The 8,210-nt window shown below is 40.7% G+C and overlaps 1 pseudogene; it reads right to left on the bottom strand.

Moving 5' to 3' along the window:
* Positions 1 to 5,679: 5,679 nt before the first annotated feature.
* On the bottom strand, positions 5,680 to 6,856 carry LOC116478977 (26S proteasome regulatory subunit 10B-like; annotated as a pseudogene).
* Between the last annotated feature and the right edge of the window lie 1,354 nt (positions 6,857 to 8,210).

Genomic DNA, 8,210 nt, shown 5'->3' with positions numbered 1-8,210 from the left:
GGCTGACTCTTCCTTTGTGTCTGGCAGAGCCATGAAAGATCTGTTTTTTCCATCAGCTACTGAATTCTCATTCTAATGAAGTCATTCTGATCCCATGTGCCTCTGGGAATGAACGTGGTCTTTTGCAGACAGAAACATAACTTGTTTTTTATTTGTTTGTTTAGCATTGCAGGTAGGATGACCAACCATCCTGGTTTGCTGAGGGATTTCCCAGGCATGGGAGCATCAGTGGTAAAATAAGGAAAGTCCCAGGCAAATTAGGCTGAGTTGGTCATCCTAATTGCTGAAGTGATTTCTCCTAGTAACACTTAGGAATTATGCAGCCTGGATTCCCACTGCACCTTGTAATTCTTTCCATTATAATATTTATCACATTGTGTTTTAAATGACTCAGACTGTTCAGTGTCTATCTGTACACAAAGCCCTGAACTCCTGAGACCAAGAACTATTTCTTTTCCATTTTGTATTTCTAATACCTTGTATGGTGCCTGCCACTTCAAAAGAACACAATAAATATTTATTGAATGGATGAATGAATGCTATTTCTCCATTGTTTTTCATTTCAAAAACTGGTGTGATGTAATTAGCTTTCTCCTTTGAGGATTAATTCTACTTGGATAATAATTTAACTATAAAGAAAGGTAGGAATCTTTCTTAGCTGCAGCTACAAGCTTGCATAAAGCTTTCAGTGTGACCCATAGTGTAAAATTATATAAACTCAGCACTGGATTTCAGCATAAACCGATTCCTTTTAGACTGACTGAATAATTGAATCTCCTTGTTTGGCATTTGTTTAAAGAGAGAAGGTCATGGGACAAATGGTAGATATTTGAGGCTATGGAAACATATGTTATAAATTTGGTTTAGCTGTTTCTGGTAACTGGCATTATTGTGACTGAAGACCCAGGCTTCCCCAGTCTGCCCTCCACCCTCGGGAATGCATAACTAGATGCTTTTCAAAAACCAGAGGCAGAAAGAAAATCGCCATGGGCATGCCTCACTGATGGACTGCATTCATGCCCAGTTAAGGAAAGCAAGCAGAGGACTGAGAGACTTGCTCCAGAGAGTCAGACCCAGGGCTCATCCAGTTGAATCTTTTCTTAACAGGCCTAAGAGGTGTGCTGAGAAAGAGCTTGGTGGTTCTTGACTCTACTTGCAGACTAACTCCTCAGACATCTTTGCTAATCACCCACAGAGGCTCTCTCATAAGTGACTAAGCTTTTCTGAGAAGTGACTTGAATTCTATGAAGAGGCCCTCTGGATTGGTGGGAAAATCATGGAACCTGTTTTAAGGGGACTTAAAAAATCCCCATCCTCAGTTTCCTCATCTGTAAAATGGGTTTCATTTTACTTACCTTTCTTACTTCACAAGATAGTTTGTGAAGGTCAAAGGAGATTTCATCAGTGAAAACAGTTTGAAGATTGTAAAATGCAGAAAGAATATAAGATAATATATATTTTCTGCCTCTATTAATTCACCTGATTCTTTCCCCATCCTATAACAAAACTTTCCTTAGCTGGCCTTCTGCTTTAGAACTTCCTTTTATTTATCCCAATATTTTTCTCACCACAGAAAGAGAAAAGATGTTTGCTGTGTGCTTTGTATGTGCACTGTCTTCATAACAAACTTGTGATGCAGGTACATTATCAGAGTTTTACATACAGGTACTAGTTCGTGGTGGTTTGGTAGCTTGTCCAAGGTCATGCATGCAGCCAGATCTTGGGTTTAGACTCAATTGTGCCTATCTTATAGGCCATGCATTTTCCATCCACCACACAACCTTTCAAGTTTTAAAGGGTTCCTATCCATTTTTTTTTTTTGATCCTGGATTTGGTATAGAAGTTCATCTTGGACTTGATCACAGCATTTTGATTTTCTAGAGTTTGATCATATTCTTCATCTTCTGTCACTCCAGCCTGAAATGTCCTGCTTTTTATTCTGGCAGTCCTCTCCATATTCTGGATCTTTATACTTGCTTTTATTTGGAACTTTCTTGAGATGTAAGAGCTAACGCTACATGTAGTAGTCCAGGTGAGGCACTCCAGCGTTGGGTACCAGGGTAGGATAATGTTTCCAGATGTGTTTTCAATACTCAACATGATGCCCAGACATCATTTGTTCTTTTGACTGAAGCAAGGCAATTCCAGCGGAATGTGCTCTGGCATAGCCAGCAACCATGTGGCCAGCCCAATGGGAACATAATGTTTTGAGGTCTCTAAAATCCATTCATTTATTTATTCAACGAATGCTTTAAAATACTTGTGCCAATCTCTATTCTAGTTGCTGTGGATAGGGTAAAATAAAACACCTCAAGTCCCTGTTTTCTTAGAGTGTATTGAGAAGTATGGAAAGACAGTCGATGAATACAAAAATGTATATGACAGGTGGCAAGGGATATGCAGAAAAATGAAACTGGGGAAAGGGAATAAAGGAGGAGTGGGCAGCGGACTTGCTCTTTTAAAATAAGATGGTTAAGTATATTCCTGATAAGGTGACATTTGGGCAGAAATTTGAACGAAGCAGAGGTCATCTCAGGGAAGAACAGCCCAGGCAGAGGACAGCAAGAGCAAAGGTCTTGGGGAAGCTACTTGCCATGTTTAAGGTTATGCCAGTGTACTTGGATCAAAGTGAGAGTGGAAGGGATTGGGGGAGATGAGGTAAGAGATAAGGCAAAAGCATCATGATCAAAGAGAGACAGATGATGTATAGTCTTGTAAATTGTGGCTAGGACTTTGAGTTTTATCCTGTGTGACATAGGAAGCCATTATAGTATTATGAGCAAAGAACTGGCCTGATCCAGCTGAATATTTTAAGAACTTACTCAGACTTGGCCGGGCGCGGTGGCTCATGCCTGTAATCCCAGCACTTTGGGAGGCCGAGGCAGGTGGATCACGAGGTCAGGAGATCGAGACCATCCTGGCTAACACGGTGAAACCCCGTCTCTACTAAAAATACAAAAAATTAGCCGGGCGTGTTGGCGGGCACCTGTAGTCCCAGCTACTCAGGAGGCTGAGGCAGGAGAATGGCGTGAACCCGGGAGGTGGAGCTTGCAGTGAGCCGAGATCGCGCCACTGCACTCCAGCCTGGGGGACAGAGAAAGACTCCGTCTCGGAAAAAAAAAAAAAAAGAGAACTTACTCAGACTGCTTTGTGGTGAGAGGCATGGTGGAGGCAGGGAGGCCAGTTAGACAGCTGTTGTAATAATCCAGGTGAGAGATGATGGTGGCCTGGATCAGGACGATGGTGGAGGTAAGGGCAAAATGTGGTTGGATCCTGGATATAGACTGGATAAGAGAGAAAGAGAAAAGCCAGTGATAACTCCCAGTTTTCAGCCTGAGAAATTGGATACACTGGGTGAACAGAGTTACCTTTTATTCAGATGAGGTATACTGTGGGAGGCACATGTTTTGTGTATGTGCGTGTGTGTGTATGTTTGTGTGTGGGGGTAGGGAATCAGGAGTTCTATTTTATATATTTTAAGTTTATGTCCAAGTAGGAAAATCAAATAGGCAGCTAGATATGAGTATGAAGTGTTCAGGGTAGAGGTCAGGGTTGGAGTTATACATTTGAGATCTTTCAAGTCTTGGGGTGAAATGAGATCACCTAGATAAATAGAGAAGTAGATAAAAAAGCGATCACAGGACTGAATCTTGGAGCACTACAACCTACCATTTAGAACTTGAGGAATTAGATGGAACCAGTAAAGAAGTGTAGTTTCTTAGAAAGCTGTTTTGGTGGTTGTGTGGCGGCAGCTACCATAAATACTGATGTATATATTGGAGAACTGCTTCCAAAGTGGAACAGGATCATTGTGAAAAAGCACAAATAAAAAAAGAGAGTTTTTTCTTATCATTGAAAAATCTGGGCCAGGTGCAGTGGCTCAGGCCTATAATCCCAGCACTTTGGGAGGCTGGAGCTAGAGGATCACTTGAGCCCAGGAGTTCAAGACCAGTCTGGGCAACATAGTGAGACCTTGTCTCTATTATTAAAAAAAAAAAAGAAAAAAAATCTGCAGAAGATAGGCCAGTTACTCCCAGAAGAGAAAATTAGGTTGAATTAGTTTAGGTTAGGGAAATTTGCTTAACTGACTAGAAAGCAAAGGGATTATATATTCCTGGGAATATAAGCAAGGGATAAAAACAAAGTTCCACAACTCTTAATACCACAGATATGCAAGTTATAAGTACATGCATTTATAAATTCACAAATCAGACTTATATCAGGATATGCATATTAACAGAATCATCTACACAATGCATGTAAATACAGTTTGGCCTTCAGAATACTTTTTTTTTCAGTGGCAATTGGTATTAAGTTTCCTAAGTCACACAAAGAGAGATTATTTAACTCGGTGGGATGTGGTGGCTCACACCTGTAATCCCAGCACTTTCGGAGGTCAAGGTGGGCGGATCACTTGACGTCAGAGTTCGAGACCAGCCTGGCCAACATGGCAAAACTCCATCTCTAAAAAATATACAACAACAACAAAAAATTAGCCGGGTGTGATGGTGTGCATCCATAGTCCCAGCTACTTGGGAGGCTGAAGCATGTGAATCATTTGAACCTGGGAGGCAGAGATTGCAGTGAGTGCAGATAGTGTCACTGCAGTATACCTTGGGTGACAGACAGAGACTCTGTCTCAAAAAAAAAAAAAGAAAAGAAAAGAAAAGAAAGATTATTTAACTCATGACTTATCTCAAATGTGGGCCTAATTTTTCCATTTTTAATTTTTTAAAAATGCATCGCAAGCTGTTTTATTTCAGTGTATGGGAGTGTTTCACAGAGCAACATTTTTGTAAGCAAACCTTGAGAATATATTGTATGAGTGTCCAATCTTTTGGCTTCCAGGGGTCACATTGGAAGAAGAAGAATCGTCTTGGACCACACATAAAATACACGAACATTGACGATAGCTGATGAGCTACAAAAGAAAACAATTGCACAAAAAAATCTCATAATGTTTTCAGAAAATTTACGAACTTGCGCTGGGCCGCATTCAAAGCTGTCCTGGGCCGCATGTGTCAGCCGTGGGTTGGACAAGCTTGTATTAGAGCATGTTTCTTTTTTCATTGGTACTTATTGGTACAAGATGAGATATCAAGTAATAAAAGGCAAATGTAAGCATAATTTCTTTAAGATGCATCATAAGCTGTTTTCTTTCAAGAACGGAAGTGTTTGACAGAGAAACATCCTTGTAAGCAAATCTTGAGAACGTGTTATTAGAACATGTTTTATCTACATTGCTTTACCTGTGGAGCTATAAAAGGCAAATGTAAGTATGTTCCCTTTTTTTTTTTGGAGAACTGAATCAAACCGATTTTATTCAACTTTTTAGATGAGGAAAACAAATGATACAAAATAAGTCATAAGAAATGCTTTCTTATACCACTATCTCAAACCACTTTCAGTGTTTTAGAAAATGCTCACACAGCAAATACGAAAAGCTTCAACACACTCTTCCTTTGTAACTTGCTGCAATAAATGCAACATTAACAAACATACACATTTCTTCTGTATCAATCTTAAAAGTTGAATTACTAATTTTTATGATGTTATTCGTAGATATTTTATTCATATACTTTTAATGACATCATTGCCAATACATACATTATTTTCTTTAACTTTATTTTTACATTAAGCCAACATCTGTCATGCAGCTATCAAAAATCTTAGAGTAAATTACACAGGTTTGTAGTCCAATTTAGACTCTAGTTTGTTAGAATCAGCCACTTTTCTGACTGCTTTCCTGAAGTCTTCCTGTACTACAAAATCATGATCAGCATGAATTGCGAACATGCCTGCTGCAGTACAAACATTTCTCAGGTCTACTCCATTAAAGCCATCTGAAAGCTTCACAGTTGCTTCCTAATCTCTCTCACCACGCTTTGTAATGGGACCTGCATGGATTTTCAGTAGGTCTAATCTTGCTTGTTCATATGGCAAATCAATATGTATTTTTCTATCTAATCTTCCCGGATACAGCAAAGCAGGATCCAGTGTATCTTGTCTGTTTGTAGTCATGATCATCTTAACTCTGTGCAGAGTATCAAATCCATCCATTTGATTCAGTAACTCCATTAAAGTACTCTGAATCTCTCTGTCAGCTGAAGTACTCTCAGAAAACGGACAACCACCAATAGCATCTATTTCATCCATAAAAATGATGCATGGTTGATGGTCCCTGGGATAATTAAACATTTCTCTGATCAAACAAGCACTTTCACCAATGTACTTGTCTACAATAGAACTAGATACAACCTTTAAGAAACTGTAGTCCAGCTGGCTAGCAACAGCTCGTGCCAAGAGTGTTTTTCCCATACCTGGTGGTCCGTGTAACAAACAGCATTTTGGAGGCATTATTCCTACCCACTGAAATAAATGTGTTTGTAAGAGGTAATTCTATCACCTCTCTTAATTCCCAGATCTGTTCTGATAGCCCTCCAATCTCAGAATAAGAAACATTCCAGGGGTCCTCATGAGACATGTTATAAACCAGTGGATCCACCTCTCTTGGCAAATATCTCATGATAGTTAGTGTAGTCATATCCAAAGCAACTCCTGTTCCTGGCTTCAGCTTACTTTTGTCAAGCTGTCGATGACAACCCACAACATATCTTGGTCCATTTGTATCTTTAACAGTGAATTTTGCTTCAGTTAACTGTTTAAGCACTTCACCCACAATCTGCCCAACACTTTGTAGGGCCTTCAGATCATTTTCAGACTTTTCACACTGCTTGGTAAGTTCTTTTAATTGTTCCCTTAACTCATTAAGACGGCCGTTGATCTCCTTGTGCTCAAGCAGCTTCTTGTGGTAGTCCTGAAGCACCTTACCTCTAGGGTCTGCCATGATGAGAAGCTGCTTCCTTTTTTTAATGATAGATTTAGTGCGTGTAAGTGCAGCTTTTTTACATGGATATATTGTGTCATAGTGAAGTCTCGGTTTTTAGTGTAGCCATCACCTAAATAGTGTAAATTGTACCCATTAAGTAATTTCTCATCCCTCACCCCTCTCCCACCCCAATTTTCAATTTTCAATCATGTTCTTAAGAGTTTTTTCAATTGCAATTCTTGTCTGTGCAACTAACTCATCTGATAGACAATCAAAGCAGTATGTGTAAGAAGAGTGAAATATTAACAGATTCTTAAAAAGCATAGTCTCCTTTTATCCTGTGGACCCTTGCACCCCCTCCCTTCCCCTGGTGCTGCATCCCAAATTTGGCCAGCTAGAGGTAGGTCTCCAGTTCCCAAGGGGAAGTAGAGTCAGAGAACAAAGATATTGTTCCCATTTAAGTTTGAAATGTCTTGATCTTCGCAGAAGACAGATTTAAAGAATAGGTCAGGCACAGTGGCTCACACCTGTAATCCCAGCACTTTGGGAGGCCCAGGCAGGCAGATCACCTGAGGTCAGGAGTAGAAGACCAGCCTGGCCAACATGGTGAAACTCTGTCTCTATTAAAAATACAAAAAATTAGCCAGGTGTGGTGGCACAAGCCTGTAGTCCCAGCTACTTGGGAGGCTGAGGCATGAGAATCACTTGAACCTGGGAAGCGGAGGTTGCAGTGAACCGAGATCACACCACTGCACCAGCCTGGGCGACAGAGCAAGACTCTGTCTGACAAAAAAACAACAAAAGAATAATAGCAGAGAGATAGAACTCCTGTGGGCTGGGTCATTGGGGGAGAATTGGAGAGGCCGAGACGCTGATGGGGTGTTAGAAGGGACTCTCCCCTGCACGCCTACTTCATTTTCTGAAGATGTGAATGGGGCAAATGTCATTTCTCCAAACATCACATATACTCAAGCTGCATCCTCTAAGTTCTAGAAAAAGCTCATTGCCTTCTCTGGCTTAGTTTCAGAGAAGCTCTATGACAAGTTTGTCACCAGCAGAACAACCAGGATGTCCAGTTGCCTATTGTGCTGGGGGCTTTGTGGAAGAAACAGTGGTTGGGAGCCCTGTCTATGGATCACTGTCTTTAGGAGGAAGGCTCTTCTTGCTCCCCTTCCATGCGGTAGTAGGATGGGCTGAGGCTGCCCCTGCTTGGGAGAGGCTGCTGCCCTTGGCAGACCAAGAAAGGATCAGCTGAGCCTTCTTTTGGATGTCTTCATCTTTTCATAGTTTTTTGAAGGGAGCCTTCTTCGTGCTCACAAACATAGATTTAGTACCCGCTTCTTTGTGCTCCAATATTGTCTCCATTATAGGACTTACTGCA

Source organism: Hylobates moloch, unplaced genomic scaffold, assembly GCF_009828535.3.
Source record: "Hylobates moloch isolate HMO894 unplaced genomic scaffold, HMol_V3 SCAFFOLD_12, whole genome shotgun sequence".
Lineage (NCBI taxonomy): Eukaryota > Metazoa > Chordata > Mammalia > Primates > Hylobatidae > Hylobates > Hylobates moloch.
Note: the sequence above shows the minus strand (reverse complement) of the source record. Positions and strands in the feature narration are given on the sequence as shown.